The sequence below is a fragment of the Spermophilus citellus genome (genome assembly GCF_964194105.1).
Source record: "Spermophilus citellus genome assembly, chromosome: 9".
Lineage (NCBI taxonomy): Eukaryota > Metazoa > Chordata > Mammalia > Rodentia > Sciuridae > Spermophilus > Spermophilus citellus.
In genome coordinates this window covers 26,481,424-26,500,301 of record NC_138191.1, presented here as the reverse complement: position 1 = coordinate 26,500,301, position 18,878 = coordinate 26,481,424, and the positions used below count along the sequence as shown (strand labels likewise).

Here is an 18,878-nt window from a genome sequence, read left to right as displayed (position 1 = left end):
TTTAGTTGTATATGGACTCAATGCCTTTATTTGTTTTTATGTGGTGCTATGATCAAACCCAGTGCCTCACACTTGCAAGACAAGTGCTGTACCACTGAGCCACAACTCCAGCCCTAAAGGAATGTTTTCATAGGCGGTCATAAAGTACTGAATTCTATTTGAAATAAGAATTGAATATCCCTTAATTTGTTATTGAGCTTATATTCCTTTTAACACTGTTCTTAAAAGGTTATGAGAGATTTAAAAGCATACCATTATCAACTATGTAGTTCAACTTATTGACTGTGTTCCTGTGCTTCTCAAAATTGTGCTTCTCTTCCTTCTGTAAATATGATAATCTCTGCCACACTGTATAATCCAGCCTACTTAATGTACATAGATCCTTCTATTTGATTTAGATTGTTAGCCATGCTAGAAAGGGTAACAATCACTCTACACATAAAGGACAAGAAAAATTATCCATATACGGTCTATAAGATGGAATAAATTTTGAATTGATGCAACAAGGGAAAAAATCTATTTCCTATCCATACAGTATGACAAAGCCTCTTACAAAGGTTAATCTATCAGAAAGATTTTCTCCTCTATCAGAATCTGACTGCTTCTTGTCAAGAGTTTGACTCTCAACAAAATTCATCATATTATCATTGAAAGCAATGGATTTGCTAATGAATACTGTTGTTATAAAATTATTTCAAAAATCTGAAAAGAAAATTTTATTGTTATCTGCTTGATTGGTAGTGGTGTGTGGCAATGTTGATACAGATGTTTCTGTTGAATTCGGTTTGTAATATCAGTGAGAACTAAAAAGAATGCTAGACATCTACCCATGTTCTTATTTATATTTTGAGTAAATCAACTGCATAATCAGTTTATCCCTATTTGCAAAATTTATAGAGCTCATTGACCAGATATTTAAACTTCCTAAGTGCTTTAGTCTGGAGAAGCTATTTTGTTGCTTCTGTTTTGAAGCTGCATGATCTATCTCAGCATTTCAATTTTCAGCACTTTAAATAATATGTTCTGAGAATAATTTATATGTAAATTTCATTTTGAAACTCTCCAGAGACAACTGAATTAAAGCAAAATTGATGTCAATAAGTCAAGGAAAAGTTATAAGTCTCTTTAAATATGAAGAAAGAAGACTCCAAGAGCAAGTAGGAGACTCAACACCTTTCTCCACTTCACTGGGGTAAATGTCCCTGGTTTTCAAGTACATATAAGATATTCCTGTGCAGATGGGGAAACTCTCCTGAGTGGCGATCTAGGTTTCTGTTCATTCTCAGAGACACAAATGTGTTCTGGACATTCTATTTTGGTTTAGTGCAGATATTTTTAAATCATAAACCATCATTATGAGTGTGTGAGTGCAATTGACCAGGTGACTATTTAATGTCTATCTGTGCCATCCACTTGGATGCTAATAGGAGCTAGTAGATTACACCTGGTAAACAGCTGATAAATGCAGTCTGCAGTGTGTTGGCCCAACTCTGGAATCTGCCCTTCTCAAATGTCACCCCTCTACACACACTGATTTCATTATTAGTATATCAAATTTGTAGAAAAATACATAAATTGTTTAAAAAGAGCCATAACCAACATTGTTGTCTGAGCACATAAAATGTATACTCCAGATGAAGCTTAGAGCTAGCTATATAATCACCCTGGCCCCTGGAGAGGTTATAAAAGGCTTTGTATGTAAAATCAAAGTGCTGAGAGCCATGGCCGAGTCGGGATGACGCGTGGCATTTTTGCCAGAAGTAGTGGTTGAGAGGTGACGCCAGCGAGCCTTTAAGATGATGACTTTTGAGTTCTCACAGAGTTCCCATTGAGTTCCCCTTGAGTTCTCGCGGGGATTTCTGAAGAGTTCGAATTGGTTGGGGAAGTGCCAGAGGAGGGATTTTCCGGTTGGTGTGTTTCTGGAAGAGCCCTGTGGGTGGTGTTCGGGAGAGTTCCCGGGGAGTGTGTGTGGAGTGTGCTGGTGGAGTTCAGAAATAAAGTTTGTTCCTGCTTGAGTGGCTCGTGATTTGTGCCCAGCCAGACTGCGGCATCAAAGATGCACACAGAATGTGAAAGTCATCCCTAAGAATATATGTATAAGGCCAAACATCAGAGCTCTGTAACATCATGTCCTTCCTATGTATATGTCAGTATTGTCCAAGCGCTAGGCCATAAAACCAAAGTGAGGTACCTGTAGGGTCCTAACTGCTCATGAGCACAAGGTCAATCAATATCAACCAATGCTGTGATACATGCCCATAAATTAAAACATTCTCCGGTAATGTTGATTTAAACATTTTTTGTTGAGATTAATGTATTGCAATGACCTCAGACAAAATATTATTGGAGGTTGTGTGCCATATCTCCAAAGAACCCAGTTAACCCTTTTAGAAAGAAACAGATGTAAAACACTAAGAATCATTATCTAAATCCAGTTCCATAAAAGTAATCAGATTATCAGATAACTGCCTGAGAATGTGGAAATTGTCAATCGAGAAATGTAAGTCATACTTGAATTCACTCAGTATTCCTGAAAGTGGGTAAATATCATTTTTGTGGAAGAAAAATAACCTAGGGCATGAATTTCTAACTTGTGCATATATTCTAAATAACTAAGAGTTTAATCACTTCCTATATGCTAAATACTGTACATAATGTTATACTACATCTCATTTAAACCTCCCAAAGTCATATCAGCAGTTCCTATTGCCATTTATAAATTATATATAGAAAACAGAATCTGAAAAGCTACAAAGTGCCCAAAGTTACTCAGCAAGAAAAAGGCAGAGCTGGAATTGGAATCCTTGTTTGCATAACCTTGATTGACATCCCTTTTTAAAAATGAAGGTAGATTTTTTTCTCTCCAAGTTGGAATACCTTCTATGTTATACTAGTTATGCTGATGTTAAAATGATTACAAAGTCTGTGTGGGGACTACAAATGTCCAGTGAATGAAGACACTTAAATGGCTTAATTATGTCATACCTATAGTCACTGTCCTTTCTATTATTTCTAGAGTAAGATCTTATCAGTTCTTAAACTTGACTAAGCAAAGGAAGAGATAAAAATTAATAGCAACACTGTAGTTCTTATCAGGAGGAGGGCATATGCAATTTTTAATTTCTTCATTTCTTTTTTTCCAATGTTTTACAGATTCTGCCTTATGTGGTAGCTAAGGTGAGGGAAGATGTGGAAAGTCTTTGTATCATAATGGACTATTGTATCCACAAGGATAGGATCTTTTCCACTGAGAAATTATGTTCTATGTCAGTTATTTGCATCATCTGCATTGCTAGATGGTATCATCTATGACACCACATCTACATTCGTAGCAGTTGAATTGAAGAAATTTGTAAATAGGGACATTATCTGATGTATACAGTCAAAGCAATTTTCACTGTACCATTTTTATTTGCTATTTATTGCAACCTCAGACATTTCAGTTTGCTGAAGGAAGTTCACCACAGCACCTCTTGTGGACATTTATTTATATTTTAGGGGAGTACAGGAAATTTCAGGGCAGTGGTTGTGGGATTTAAGACCTTTCACTCTGGAACCAGTCTGCCAAAGCCACATCAATCATAATTGACAGTTATTTGTCTCTGTGGGCCATTTAGTAGCCTACATGAAGTCACTTAGTGGTCTAAATTTAATTCCAGCTTGAAAAGGAGAACAATAATGGAATGCACCTGTTAACTAAGAGTGAATTTCTCCTGTGGACATAGTAAAATTTACCTTCGGAATTCTAGTTTTAAGTGACCTAAGAGTTTTAAAAAGAGAAAGATGTTTTATTCAGTGAATGAATGTAGTGAATAAAGCAGATTTTATTTCAGTGTGTACACAAGGGTAATTCTCTTATAATATGCACTTAGAAGTGAATATTGTGTGTCTGCCTTGATTCTCCATATTTGTCTGATTGAACTTTGTTAAGGTGAACTATGTCATAGTATTTATTATCAAGTGACTCAGAAAAAGTTGAATACAAGCTTACGTGATTTCTACTTTATTTTGTATGATTTCAGGAGTCTTATAATTTATTGGTAAAAATTAGAATAATCATCTCTGGGAATTCTGCACATACTTTATCAGGCATTTGTTCTCAATATAAATTATAAAGTGTGTCCTGGCAGTTGTGGCTATTACCCTCAAGGTGACATTAGTCATGGTGGTGATGAGGCCTCCCGATGTGTAGTTCTTGTGCATTATAGTGATTGACAACTTTGTTAAGTAACTTGGAACACTTTCCTAGAAATACTCCAGATCCTAGAGGAAATAAGTGGGGAAAAAAGGAAAAACTAGTGCCATCAAATGAATATTTAATAAGTACCTAGCTCAATGGCGGGTAACAATAAGTGCTCTCTGATTATTAAATAGAAATTGTTGTACACCTTTTTAAAGGTAGTTTTAATGACTTATAGATAGTCTTTTAAAATTCTTAATCTCCTACTTGGAACCATTTCAAGCATTTTCTACAACAGGCATTTAAAAAATGTGATATGAACAAAGAATGAATGTACCATTGATTACTTCTTCCACACTTCTGCTGACTGCCTATTCCCATCCCAGGAAAGGGGCTGTTCACCAGGTTGTCATTTCTACTAGATGTTGTTGACAGTCACAAACCAAGATAATGATGTCTCATGATTCATGGCTCTCGGACAAATAATGGTTCAAACAGTACTCAGTGGCATAGAGTTGTGTCTGCTTTTAATGCACAATCCCTGATAATGTAGGTATAGTGCCAATCACAAACTCTTCAACAATTCAGAGGAAGCTTGTTTTTTACTAGTTCCATTTTCTAAGACCCTTTTATCAGTGGATACTGCCCCTGATTGACCCATTTCCCCCAGTCAAGTAAGGGAGCCTCATGATTGTTGGTTTGACTTCTTTATATAACTCAAAACAATTTTATGACTAGGTCATGTTAAGCAATGGGAAGTTATCATAAAGACATAATTATAATCAGCATATTTGACAGCTGATTTGCTACTGAAAGTTCCATTTGCAGAGGAGAAAGTGTTCAAGACTAAAGTGTTAAAGACATGCACTAAACTTCCTAGAAGTATATCAATTTGATTATATTACAGAGAATATGAATGTTCTTTAATCTGTTTGAAGTGAATACTTCTGATTGACACTATAATGTGGTTTTATCTCTTTGAATTTTATTGTTGTTAAGAAAGTATATTTACTTGTTGATGGATGAAATATTTCATATATTTCTATTCAGTATAAATTGTTGATTGTATTATTTAGTTGTGTAGTTTCTTTTTTTCAAATATTTTTATTTTTTTACAGCTGTGTTTTTCTTTCTTTGTAATCAGGTATTGAATTGTTCAGTAATCATTCATGTCCCTGATTTCTATTGGCTCAGAGCCACAAGCATTGATTGAGGACTTGTAAAGCAATTTGTTTTGACATCTGCTCTACTATTTGCCAAATTATTTTAAATTGAGTCAAACAATTTCTAAATATTTTATCAGTGCAATAACCAAAATTCTCAATTAGCCTATTAGATTTCATTTCACCATTTCTCCCACATTGTGTACACTAAGTTGTTTAAGATTGTATTGCTAAATTCCTCATTTTCCTGGAGTTTGTACTTGGAAGTTCACCAGGTAAACATCAAATCAATAATACTTAATTAAAACTAAGTACAGGTGCTCTATATACGTCACAATGCTTAATTAATCTCCCCCAATAAAATAGTTCAATTCTATTTTCACAATGGAAATAGTATTATGAGTCTCAAAATATCTTCTGTTGCAGTCAATTATTATGATGCTAAACTTCATTCCTATTTCTCCCTTGGGGAGCAATCACATTACCTACTGTTTATCATGGCCTGAATCTTATGCCATGTAAATTGGTTTTATGTACTATAATTGCATATAGTTTATGAATATTCCATAAGTTTTCTAAAATCTGCCTACACTGTTTTTAAGTTATCTTAGTATCCATTTTATTCAAGTTGTTATTTTAAAATTGTCTTTTTAACCTTCATGAAGTGGCTTAAGCCCAGACTGTTTCATTCTAGATATAACATGATTGCTAATGTCATTAAATAATATTCAGAGACTCATTGTCAAGACGAGACCAAAAAAAAAAAAAAAGAAAAATAAAGAATGGATACAGTCCACACTTAATTCTTTTCAAATTACTGTAAAAATTTGATTTGTCATAATGTTAGTTGATTATTTGGAACACTGAATCCAACTGATCTAGTAACTTTACCAAGGAAAGAAGATAGTGTTAAACAAAGACTTTGATTAGATTGGTATGGAGCACTAAAATAGATTAATTAGTTTGCAGCAGGCATGTTTTAATAAAAGTGGTGCTGTGTACTTTTATAGATAAAATATGCATTCACACATAGAACAATGTTTTGTTGACAAACTGAATTTTCAGTTCTTCAAAAAACAATAATCTTTGCATTCAGTGCATTCTAGTTTTGTGTGAATACTGTGTAGTATATGTATATGAGTCCTTCAAAGAAATATGAGAGATTATATAACTGCCAGAAACCAAATATAGGAAATTCATACTAAATCATACAGATTCTTATATAATTCACTTTGTAAACATTAGAAATAATGAAAAGTTAATCTAGCTGTTAACTAACCTACATAAACACATTTTATGGATTTTTTCATGGATGCATATAAGGATAGCAAACCTAATTAATAGCATTAAGAAATTTCAGTGTAAAATCATCAGTGTCTTTTAATTCTAAAAATGAGAATTATTTTTTAAAAATCCCACTTTACAAGCAACTAAGTTTACATTTTCATTGGTCATAAAACAATTAAGTAATAAAATTTCCCCAAAATCTTAAGCTAAAGCTTTTTTTTTTTTTATGAAAGCAAATGCAGATACATAAAATGGTCTTAAAGCAATTTGAGTCCTTTGTATCTGCAGTTTCCACATCTGTGGCTGCAATCAACTGCAGATCATTTACTATGTATGTAGTCCGGCCTCTCATGGCTGCAGCTGTACTAAATATGTACAGGCTTATTTGCCATTCCATAACCAATACAGTATGAAAACTATTTAGATACCATTTACATTGTATTTGGTTTATACAAAATCCATAGATGACTCAAAATACCAGGAAGTGTGTGTGTATATTATATGGAAATACCATACCATATGGTTTAAGGGATTTGAGCATCAGTGTACATTTGTAAAATTCCAGGAACCATTCTGTACACATCAAGGACAACCATATATAAAATGAAAAAAATATTAAACAATTGTTTTGAATAACTGTATATATAACTAAATCTCATTCTTAATGTAATTATTCAAGATTACACCACTTATATAACTTCCTTTTTGTAGCTATGTTCGGTGTAATGTCTTTCTTACAGATAATGGTTGAAAAATTAGTTAAGTGTAATAGAGATGTTTTGGTTACTACCTAATAGTTGGTGTAAAGGATAAGGATAAGTGTAAGTAAAGGATAAGGATAAGTGTAAGTAAAGGATAATGTGTTATCTAATATGATTTAAGTTCTATTTGTTTTTTCAAATGAGAAATAAAGAGTACACTTCCATTTTTAACAACAAAATCTATAAAACAGAATTTGGCTTTAATTCATTTTTGAAAACTAAGTACACAATATGATATAAAATATAATACCTGTGTATTTGTGTATATGTATGTATACACTCGCACCTATGTATAAATATAGGTACATTGATTGAGTGATTGATGGAAGAAAGGTATTGCATTATTGCTTCTAATTTACGAGACAATTTCCAAACAATTTGCTGTAATTTTTTTGCTCTTATTAGTTTCACCAAGTCTTTTTTATGGCTACAGCCCAAGTTATCCTCTTCAGCTTTAAAGTAACGCACTAAATTTACCCATTTATTTGAGAAGAGTTTTTTTTTTGGGGGGGGACTCTCCTATGCTGGGCTTCATGAGGGTAGAAATAATCAGCTTCATTAAAGTTTTTAAACTCAGAATCTATGTCTACACTCTTGTATGGATAAATTGAGGATGAGATATATATCTGGTTTATGCATGGGTGGCTTTAGCATATTGGCAGGGATTTCATACCATGGAACCAGAAAAAAACATGATATCTATTCACAATATATAGAGAAAGAATCCTAGAATGCACAAAACCTTTTGGATTTTGCAGTGCTTCAAGTGCATTGACTTCTGAAGTGTGTAAAAATCAATGCAATTTATAGAAAAGTTGGAGCCACTGTTGTGTTCTCTGTCGGTGCTGTGGGCCATGCTTGTATCAAATAGGGAGCATTGAGAATCCATCATCCTCAGCTCATTTTCTAGTCAGTGCATCTTCTTTTATGATCTGCCATGAACGCAGCAGCACTCTGCCATTATCCTAGGTGGACCAGTTTCTTTCTTTTAGAAGGTAGTTCCCCTGACCTTCTGTGACCACTCCCTTAGGCCTCTTTGAGAACCACCTGGGACTCTTGCATCTGACTTTCTTGATTTAACAATACCCTTCATCACACCAGGCTGAAAAAGAGGGACAGGAGGAAAAGGAGGAAGTGGAAGAAGCCCTGAAGGACTCATTAATGAGACCCGTAAGACATCCTCCATTTACTGTGAACTACGTGATATCCACCAACATCCCTGCTCCAGTGTTGACCTCTTAGTGAGTATGAAGTCACTTCTCTTGATGCAGCTTGGGAGTAGTTCATTAAAAGAGAATTATACTGATATCAGTCAGATTTCTGTTGGGGTCCAGTGAAAATTCAGGATGGTGAACACAGGAATCACCAGAGTGGTGTGGTGGTGGAAATTGCAACAGTCCCACAGGCACCACTGATGCATGTGTGGAGCAGAGATCAGCATGGTCTCTTTCCTCCAAGCTGTAACAGGTGATCTCTCCTATAATGTCCTTGCTAATTTTTGATCCTGAACAGTAAGTCTACTTTGAGGATTGGTGAGTGTACAAATAGGTTAGTGCTCTTGATTGTATCATGGGAGATATTTTTGTATGGTCCCTCATGAATGTGTTAGAATTATTCCTGAAGGCCTGGACTAGACCCTGACACACTCCACTCCCTTTAATAGAAATTATTCTGTTTGCTCAGTAGCACAAAAGATCTTTCCTCAAGGAAGGTCTATACATCCCACACATTATTTCAGTCCCTGTAAATAATCTCAAATCTACAAAGAAACTAGCTTCTGGAGTAAGGTCTGAGTCTTGAAGAAAGTGTTCTACAAGCCAGTCTTTAAGTTTTTCTTGATCATTGGGATAATGAATAGTTTCAGCTGTTCACCAGATTCAAAAAATAGAGTATGATGCTATTAATTGACCAAACAAGGGATATCTGACCAGTGACTAAGGAAAGGACACCTTTCCATTTCTCAGAAGATACACCCCAAGAGTTCCTTGAGTGTACTCCTCAGAGTTTCCTTTCATCACATAAAGAATACACTCACCCTGTGAATAAATTGGTCCCAGGTTGGTAACAAGACATAAGGATAAGTTTTTGTTGTTATTCTTTGTGTCTGTCTTTGCAGGTCCCAAGGAAGAGCAAAAGTACAGAATGTACTTATTCCATCCATTCTGGTAAGCAGGAAGGGGATCCGTTGTTTCTTTTCTTGATTTCTACCTTCCATTAGTTTTTACCTTAGCAATCTAGAGACAGTCTTTCCCATGGTGATAAAGTCAAGTTTCCTGCACTCACAGTGAACCACTATGCTCTCCTATGCAAAAGGTAATTAGGAGGAGACACACAACATTTTCTGTGGGTTTGGCCTGAGTTTGTTGGCTTTGTTGAATTCCATAGCAAGAAATATGACCAAACCACACCAAAATCATATAAAATCTAAATATTAAAGAACAAAGCTTGAATGCCCAACATCTTTTTGGAATCAATCATGCCTCAGGAACTTTGATTTATTTGAACTTTTTCAAGGAATGTGGAAGAAAAAGACTCTGGGGTTGTACTGTCTGTTATGGCTGTCATTGTGGTATGACATGCCTGGACCATGCAGGGAAAGATGAGTCTCCTTCCTCACCAGCAATGTTACCTAACCAGTGAACTGAGCACCTGAAGCCCTCTCTCACACTCCACCCTCCTTCTCAAATTCCCATGAAAGTCAACTTGAATGGGTGCTTTTGACTCATTCCAGCTGTCATGACTTGTCTCACTCTGTTGGCCTCCCAAGCAAGAGTCCAGCCTCCCTCTCTGAGAAACATGTGGTTTACTCTACTCTGGATGATGTGGCCAGTGAGTACACTGCTTACAAAAAAAGGTGATGGAATGGGGCTGTAGCTCAGTGGCAGAGTGCTTGACTAACATGAGTGAGGCACTTAGTTCAATCCTTAGCACTGCATAAAAAAAGGCATAAAGAAATAAACAAATAAAACTATCCATCTACAATTATTAAAAAAAGAGAGAGAAAAAGCAACTGGCTGAGGAGTGCAAGCTGGCAGAGCATTTTGTAAGGTGCCCAGAGGACCTGCTCACAGGAAGCTGCTCCAAAGTGCCGAGCTCATGAGAGATTCCATTAGGCAAGTGATATTTGTACCTGCTTTCCTGGTATCTGCATTTTGTGTGTAGTCTTGAATGATGAGGACTGCCTCAGGGGGAGGACAGTAGATTCTTCCAGTAGGTAGAGGTCATACTATCCCAACACTGTTCCTGTCTAGACCAGGCATGTGCCTTTTAGATAGCAGGCAGCAACTACCTAGCATAGTTTCAGGAAAGATCGTGTTACAGGTGCAAGTTTGTGAAATTGAAAAGAGAGTGGCCTAAGAAAGAAAACTTTTAAGGAATTTGCAGGCTGATTTAATTGTGGGCCAAGGGAGATTTATCCTTTCTGGTTTATGTTTCTTCTTCTCAAAAATATTGTTTAATGCACATTGCATGATAGCTGTAGCATTCAAATGGAGAATGTTTATGAGTGTACTTTCTAAAGTCACTCCCAGGGTTTGTTTTAGGGAGTTGAAGTAGTAAAATCTGAGGGTGGGATGTAGGGTACACTGGAATACTAAAGAGGTGAAATGGAGAGAATTTTCCCTTGTTAAGTGATAAAAGCAGGCCTGGAGGGTCCTGTAGTTTGCAGATGCATGGAGTGTCATGGGACAGGGTCCCTGAAGAGGAATGAGTATGTTTTCTATGAAAGACATATTGGGAGGTAAATCACTGTGCCTGGGAAACAACCATGTAACAGCAGGTAGGTACAGCTGGAGCTTCCCAAAGTTTACCAATTTTCTCCAGTTTCTGTTCATGTGGGGAGAAAAAGACATTTTTCCCTCTGCCCAGTTAAACAACTAGCATGCTGCTCATGAGATCTATTTTATGGGGACTACTCTGTTTCATGGATAAGAATACCTGGGCAGGCCATTTCTTTAAAGAAATGCATGAGATCTTTCTAAATTCATACCAATAATTTATCTGTGCCATGATAGGCTACTGTGTTTTTAACGAGTGAGGTAGAATTGCTTAATATCTAAAGGGGCTTTTATAAATTCACTTGTAGGAAATAGTGAAGAGCATCATGATGAAGAAAAAGCATCACTTGAATCACTGGCCCCCAGGGAATCATCCTGGGAGGGTAATTGTCAGACAAAAAGGAGCACACAAACAGGCCAAAATAGCTGCAAAGGTAAAAACCATCTGCTGGTGTCACTGGCTTCCCTTGCTAAACCACTCTGTATTGCCTGTTTTCTGTTGAGCATTTTTATCATCTGTCTGAGAAGTCTTGGGGACTTTCTCCCTTAAAAAAAAAGTCAGTTGTTCCTTTAAAAGAACTAAAATGAGAATGACATGAATAACTTCTTTCTGCAGTGTTATCCCAAGATCCTGGACAGTTCTGCCATAGCAAAAACAGCAGCTACACAAACAACACCAATATATCATATGATGTAAAAATATTGACAGGAAGAGGCCCAGAAGGCACAAGTTCTGTGGGACTTTCCACATGAAGGAAGCTATATTCACTTGATAGGAGAGTGTAAAATTCAACTTTGGTTATGCATAAGGTTGGCTCACTTCTATGGTTTTCACTCCGAACTCTTTTCTGTATCCAAAGCTGCTGTCTTGCTCTTCTCTGTAACTGCCACACTGACACAGAGCCAACTCAGTGTCCAAATACTATAAAAATTATCCTTTAAACACATGGCGCTGTCCCTGAAATCACACACTTTGTAGGCTGTTTTGCCTTTTCTTCCCAGCTCCCTCAGCTCCACTCCCTCTTTCTCCTGGGAGGCATGGTCTTCGTAAATCACTGGCACATGGATGCTTTTCTAACACCTATCTTTTAGGACAAGCATAAGTCAATGTGTAAGTCTTTTCTTCAGTTAACCTTTAACTTTTATACAAATTAAAAATTTTTAAAAAATTAAAACTGACAGAAGCACTGATTACAAACCCTAGAGTGCAATGTGGATTATAGGTGGGAAACAAACTGTTCTCAAGACAGTTTTCTTTACTTCACATCTGCAGAGTTATGTGCAGGACTCTGTATGTGGCTCTTGTGGACTCATTGAAGGGGACACTAACTAGAAGGCTTTAGATGACACTGTAAAGGGACTTCATTGTAATAACTGTGGTATGCAACCACTTTTATGCATTCATTGAGTGTAACCTGCCTCAGTGCTTGGCCTCACTGGAAACTGTGAACACAGAGATGGGTCGAACATAATCTTAGCTTATACAGAACTATCAGTCTTGTAAACAGCAAGTGAAAGAACTGATAGTGGACTCATTGGTGAGTGTAGCCAGTGCTGTATCAAAAAAATGTTGGTAGTCAGGTTGATCCCCCTACTAGTTGTTTCCAACAGGTCCCAGCATAATGATGGATGACTTCTCAGACCAACACCTGCTCTCCAGTTTGGCTCATAGAAATCCACATTCTCAAGATCTGAAGATGATTTTGATGACATCAATAGACACTGGGTATGTTCTGGCCAGCTGGAGAAAGAGGCAGGGTAAGTAAGACACATAAGTTCTTCCTTGCGGAGATTATTGTGATGTTTTCTCTAGACCTCAGCATTTTCTGTCCACTTCAAAACAAACTAATATTGTCATTCCTCAAAGTTCAACTCTTGTTTTTTCTCAAACTTCATTTCAAATGCATGTAAATAATTGAAGTAATTTTCAGGTTTGCAGTCCAAAGGGAGGAAGGTGTGGCTAAAAGCCTGGCTTTCTGACATTCAAGTGGATGAGAGTCGATGACTCTTGTGTTCATAGAAGCAGAATAAACTAACTCCCCTGCTTTGCTCCTCAGTTTACCCTGTGATGTGTATAAAATGTAAAATCTCCATGTATATAGAGAACTTACATTATAAGTGAGTTAAAGCAAATGAATGCATTTGCTGAGCTTGGACAGGTAAAGCACTGGGCTCATTTCCCTGCAGCATGCTAGGAAGGGTATCCAATCCTTACTGAAAAGAGCTTAATGTATCTGCTTCAGATTCAGCCATGGTTCTCAGTAGGTGAGAACATTGATTGCAGACACCAGTAGCCTGACCTAGTGAAGGGAAGATTGCCATGAAGAGCAGAGTCAGCACTGGACATTATCTGCTTTGGACTTAGTAAGAGGGATCTGGAAAATTTCTTCCAATGAGCGTCCCACAGTTGAGGGTTCACAAAGACTTAGCATGGCTCCCCTCCATGTTTCTATTCTCCTTTCCATGTTCCTATTGCCTGAGCCAATTGGAACTTTTGTAATAAGTAAGGAATTCCTTCAGAGTCCTGTACACCAACAGATGTCCCAGTGAGAGAAAAGAAGCCACAATAAAAATGGAGTATAACAAAATAATATTGAGAGAGTGCAGAAAACAATTTCAAACACTCATGGTTTACTCTTTGTTCTGTATTTTTAGTGGATTTTGAAATAATGGCATATTCAGAGAAGAACATTATGGCTATATTACATTGACAGTTTTGCATTGTCCCCTTGAGGAAAAACCTTATGATCCACTTTATTATTAAGGAAATAATGAGGTGACCACTGGGTAGTCCTGTAGATAATTTTAACTTGTTGGGAAACCATTTTCACTTCGAGGATTCTCAACATATACCTATAGGAGTAATGTGAAATATGGTGTTTGGAGAAGGGAACAAAGAAAAGTTGGTAACATTGGCATGAGGGTACACAAGTACTGAGACTGCCCAATGAGTGGTGGTCTACGTCTGTACTGACCTTCTGAAGAAACCAGTGGATCAGCCATCATGAGCCAATTGGAAGGCAGAGGCTCCCACATTCCATGACATCTCCAACCTTCTAATTCTGTTAGACTGTTACCTAGCGCACTCAGCCCTACCTCCTCATTTCTGTCTTGAGTCCACGCTATAGACTCAGGTGTGTGAATCCTTGTTTGAAAGGTGAAGGAGTTTCAAGTGTTGTGGACTGCTGAGTACTTGTTTCTCAACAGTAAGTGAGTCATGAGAGCTGCTGTCTTCCCTTAGTCCTGATGAATTCTACTTGGGTTATTTTATTATTTTTTTAAATATTTGGGTCAGAAGCACTCAAACACTTAGCCACATATGCAGCCCTTTTTTGTATTTTATTAAGAGACAGGGTCTCACTGAGTGGCTTAGCATCTTGCTATTGCTCAAGCTGACTTCTAACTCTAGATCCTTCTGTCTCACCTTCTGAGCCTCTGAGATTATAGGCATTTGCCACTGCAGCCAGCTCTTGGATTCTCTTGTTTTTAACCCATAACATGTTTGGGTTTTCTTTGCAGGTCCTGGCTGTACATTTATTGTACAAACATGGCAGTATTCTTCAGCCCTTCCCCTGATGGAGGGGATGAAATGAACCTTGATGGAGAGCCTCAGATGAAACTTAAAGAAATCATACGGGGACTACAAGCTGAATTACAAGAACACAAACTGAATTTCCGAGATCTGGAAGAAAAATTCATCTTATGTCAATCTACCGTGTATACCCTTGCCAACCAGTTCCAGAAATATCGTAAGTTGCAGATAGGTTTATGGTCACTAAAGTGAGGTATGATTGTCTGTTTCCCCTCTGAGAAAAAGATTGTCTCCAAATTTTTTCTCCTCTTTTCTTTCATCAAAAGGAAATCCATCATTTCCAGAAGTAAAGATATTGTTATTTTGCCTTCAGTTTACTAACAATGGAATAATGAAACACAAAGACTACAGCCACTTTTAGTTTACAGGGAAGTGTAGGGTGGGCATAGGTTAATTCCCAGTTACTGATTTCTACTGGAGACATGAAAATGCCTTTTCATCCTCAAGAATAGCTCAAACCTTTTTTAACAGTATTCTCTTGTACCATATCAGATCCACAGACATATAACAGCCGTGTTGGTAAAGGTCTGGGACTAATGATTCTCCATTCAGTTCAGGCTTCCCCTGTGTTTGTAGTGAGTGATGTAGAAACTACTCATTGACTGACTGGATGTTTCTGAATTTGATTTCAGGGAGTGGTGCAGAGGAGGAGAGTGGAAAAGAACAGGACTTGCTGGCTCCCAGGTAACAATGAGTGTTAAGAGCCTGGAAGAGGATGGGTTAAATATGAGGAGGGTCCCCAGATGAGCAAACCAAGAGGTACAAAGTGTCCACACTATTCACATGCAAAGGCAAACACAAGCTGCTGGTATGACTGCATTCCTCAATCACGGAAAAAGTCCATCTTTTAAGGAGGTGTTTTTCTTTTCTCTGTCGTTCCTGTCTGTATCCAACTAGAAGTAATCAAACTAACTGAATGTTTTGTTTTTTTGTTTGTTTGTTTGTTTGTTTACCTCACAGAATCTACATCTCCTGTCTTGTATGGGTCCATTGAGTATGAGATATAAATCTGGTTTCTTTCTGGTTGATAAGACTTTTTGGCAGGAATGTCATAGCCTTGGGTGGGGGGAGTACACATACACACACACACACATATAAAAATGCATGCACACACACACACACACATAAAGTCCATTTTCTGTGTATGCTGTGGCTCATGGTTGTATCACACAGGGAGATTGGAGTCTCTGTCCTCAGCTCTTTTCTAGTCAGTAGATTGAGGGCCTCTTCCTATCTCCTGTCATGAAGACATGTGCACCCTGCCCATATCCTAGGAGGATCATTTTCTTTCTCTTTGAAAGGAGTACCCTCTTGCCCTTCTGTGACCACTCCCTTAGGCCTCTATTTAGACCAACTGGGACTCACATTTACTACTCTCATTTAATCATACTCTTTATCCCTCCAGTCTGAGACAAGCCCCACAGGAGGAGAAAGAAATCCTGCAGGACGTATTGAATGAGGGCTGTAACACTTGCCCCAGTCACTCTGAATCATCAGATATCCACCAGCCCCCATGCTTCAGTGCTGATTTCTTGGGTGAGCATGAAGTCTCCCTTTGTCTAGCTGCAGCTCATGACTACCCCATTAAAACACAAATGCACTCCTATTAATTATACTTCTGAGGGTCCAGTGACAAATTCAGGATGGTAAACCTAGAACTAACAAGAGCAGGGAAGTTGTAGAGACTGTAACCTACTCACAGGTACTATTTATGTGTGTGCATATCAGGGCTCTGCATGACCTTATTCTTACAACCTAGGACAACTGATCTCTCCTACAGTGTTCTTGCTCATGTTTGATCCTTTGATTACAAGCACAAGCCTATAATCCCAGCTGCTCAGGAGGTTGAGGCAGGAGGATCTTGGGTTTAAAGCCAACTCAGAGGGCATGGGATGTGGCTCAAGTGGTAGGACAGTCACCTAGCATGCATGAGGCACTGGGTTCAACACTCGGCACCATAAAAAAAAAAATAAAGATATTGTGTGTCCACCTAAAAATAAAAAAAAAAATTAAAAAATTTAAAAAGCCAGCCTCAGGAAAAAGCAAGGCAGTAAACAACTCAGACCTTATCACTAAATAAAATACAAAATAGGCCTGGGGATGTAGTGCAGTGGTCATGTGCCCCTAAGTTCAATCGCAGTAACAAAAAAAAAAAAAAAAAAAAAAAAAAAAAAAGAGAACATTGAAATGGTTAATCTTGCTTACATTAAAATGCTAGTATCAGGTGGTGGAAATGTTGGTTTATACCAGAAAAGTTCTGAAAGAGGAATTTCCTTCTAGTACACTGCCAAAGTTAACTTTGAGATCCTTAAAAATAATCCCTAGTATTGAGAAAAATGAGGCTCAGGTATTTTAATCCTCTTCCTAGAGAATGAAACTGGTTCTGTTTGAGAATTGTGAGGGGGCCCAGAGCCACTAAGTCTTGGAATGAGCTTTGTGGAAGGAAGGAAGCTGCAGTTAGTGAAATCCAGAAGAACCTGGAAGTGTATCCAGGGCTCAGGAGACCAAAATGCATTTTGACTTTGTCCAGTTACATGAAGAGCATTCCATAATAATGATCCACCCAGTCAGAGACGTTGTGCATGATGGATCAGCATAGCATCTCAGACTATTTCTTTAAACTCAACATGTGAGTTCTTCCAGGTTAAGTCCTTTAGTTGCTCCCTGAATTATATACACATAAATTATGTCTTCTTCTGAGGGAGGTGTCTGTACTGGAATGAGTAAAGTGGAGTTATTTAATGACTTCTACATTTCTGAATATGTTTACAGAACACCATGACAATGAGGACAGTGATAAAGAAGAGTCACTTTATTTCAGGTAACAATGAATGACCAGGGGCTAGAAAAAAATGGGTAAAATAAAAGGGGTGCAGGAATCCTAAAAGTACAGAGCATAAGGTCAAATGTAGTCAAAGTTTCTTAAAGGCACAGTAGGAGTGCTGATTGCAGTGAAGTTGTTGATTCTATCCAAGATGATGGAACCCATTAGCAAAGTTCTCTGTCTTCTTTATGGTATTGTAAGAGTGAGTCTGCTCAAGAAGAACTGAGCAGCCTTGGGCACTTCTAGATCTTAAATAAATCATGTGTTCCCTTTGTAAAGGTCAAACTCAGGATGAGATCCAAAAATCATTTCTGTACTGTTAGCCTGAGCTCATCAACAGGTATTCCATAGCAAGAAAAGTAGATAGAACAAAAATGATATCATGTCATAATATGGATGTGCAAAGAAGGCAAAATGTCTCTGAGACTCTTCAATTCAGGAGACTATTGATCAGACACTTGTGTCTAAAATTCACCATGCTTTATGCACAAGGTTGGCCCCTGCTATGCTTCTCATTGTGTGATCCTTCTGTGACTGTACCTTATAGGCAGAGCTGTGCCCTCTTCCTCTTGAGCTTGTTATCTTGTTATCAGTACACTGAGCAATGGTGGCCCTTGGTCTCTCTCTCATACCATGGCACCTAAACTATGTCCTTGAGATGAAAATGGTTTTTTGAATCATTTTTGAAGGGAGGCACCTGTTTGGGACTCCACCCTTCAGCTTTGAATCGGGACCAGCTGGGAGACTGTAATTTCTAAACCACCATGATTTCATCTTTTGTTCTTCCCTGCCTCAGCTGTCCCAGCAGTCTCAACAGTGAACTGGAGGAAGAGGAAGAGAATGACCTCCAGCTGGATGAAAAATATTTTGGGGACTCTGGTCATCCTGATTCATGTGACACACAAGAACTTGTCAGAAGCTCTGTGTTCCCATCACATGAGCCTAAAGTCAGCTCTACTGTGGATGGAACCAGTGAGTACTTTTATCCTAATTCAGATGAATGCAACTTGTCTCTGGTAAATCACAAATTCTCTGCACTCAACTCCACTATCTAGGCTGAGACATATGCCTGCAGAGCCAGGAGACCCAGTTTGTTTCTCAACAGGTGTAGAGGTCAGGTGGATCTGAAGCTTTGTTATTTTTCTTGCCAGGTCAGTTTATTTTTAATCCTGGTCTGCACTGTGCCAGCCATAGTTGCGAGTAGACTGGAGTTAGGAGGAGGGGATTAGAAGCATCTCACAGACATCACTACAACTTGTTCCAGGAGGGATTGGTCAGACCTCAGTCTTTAAAGG

The 18,878-nt window shown here is 37.8% G+C and overlaps 1 long non-coding RNA gene across 1 annotated transcript; it reads left to right on the top strand.

Moving 5' to 3' along the window:
• Positions 1–14,720: 14,720 nt before the first annotated feature.
• On the top strand, positions 14,721–16,294 carry LOC308656690. Its single transcript, XR_014023773.1, has 3 exons — positions 14,721–14,916; positions 15,392–15,443; positions 16,165–16,294. It is a non-coding gene; the product is annotated as an uncharacterized lncRNA (long non-coding RNA).
• The last annotated feature ends 2,584 nt before the right edge of the window (positions 16,295–18,878 follow it).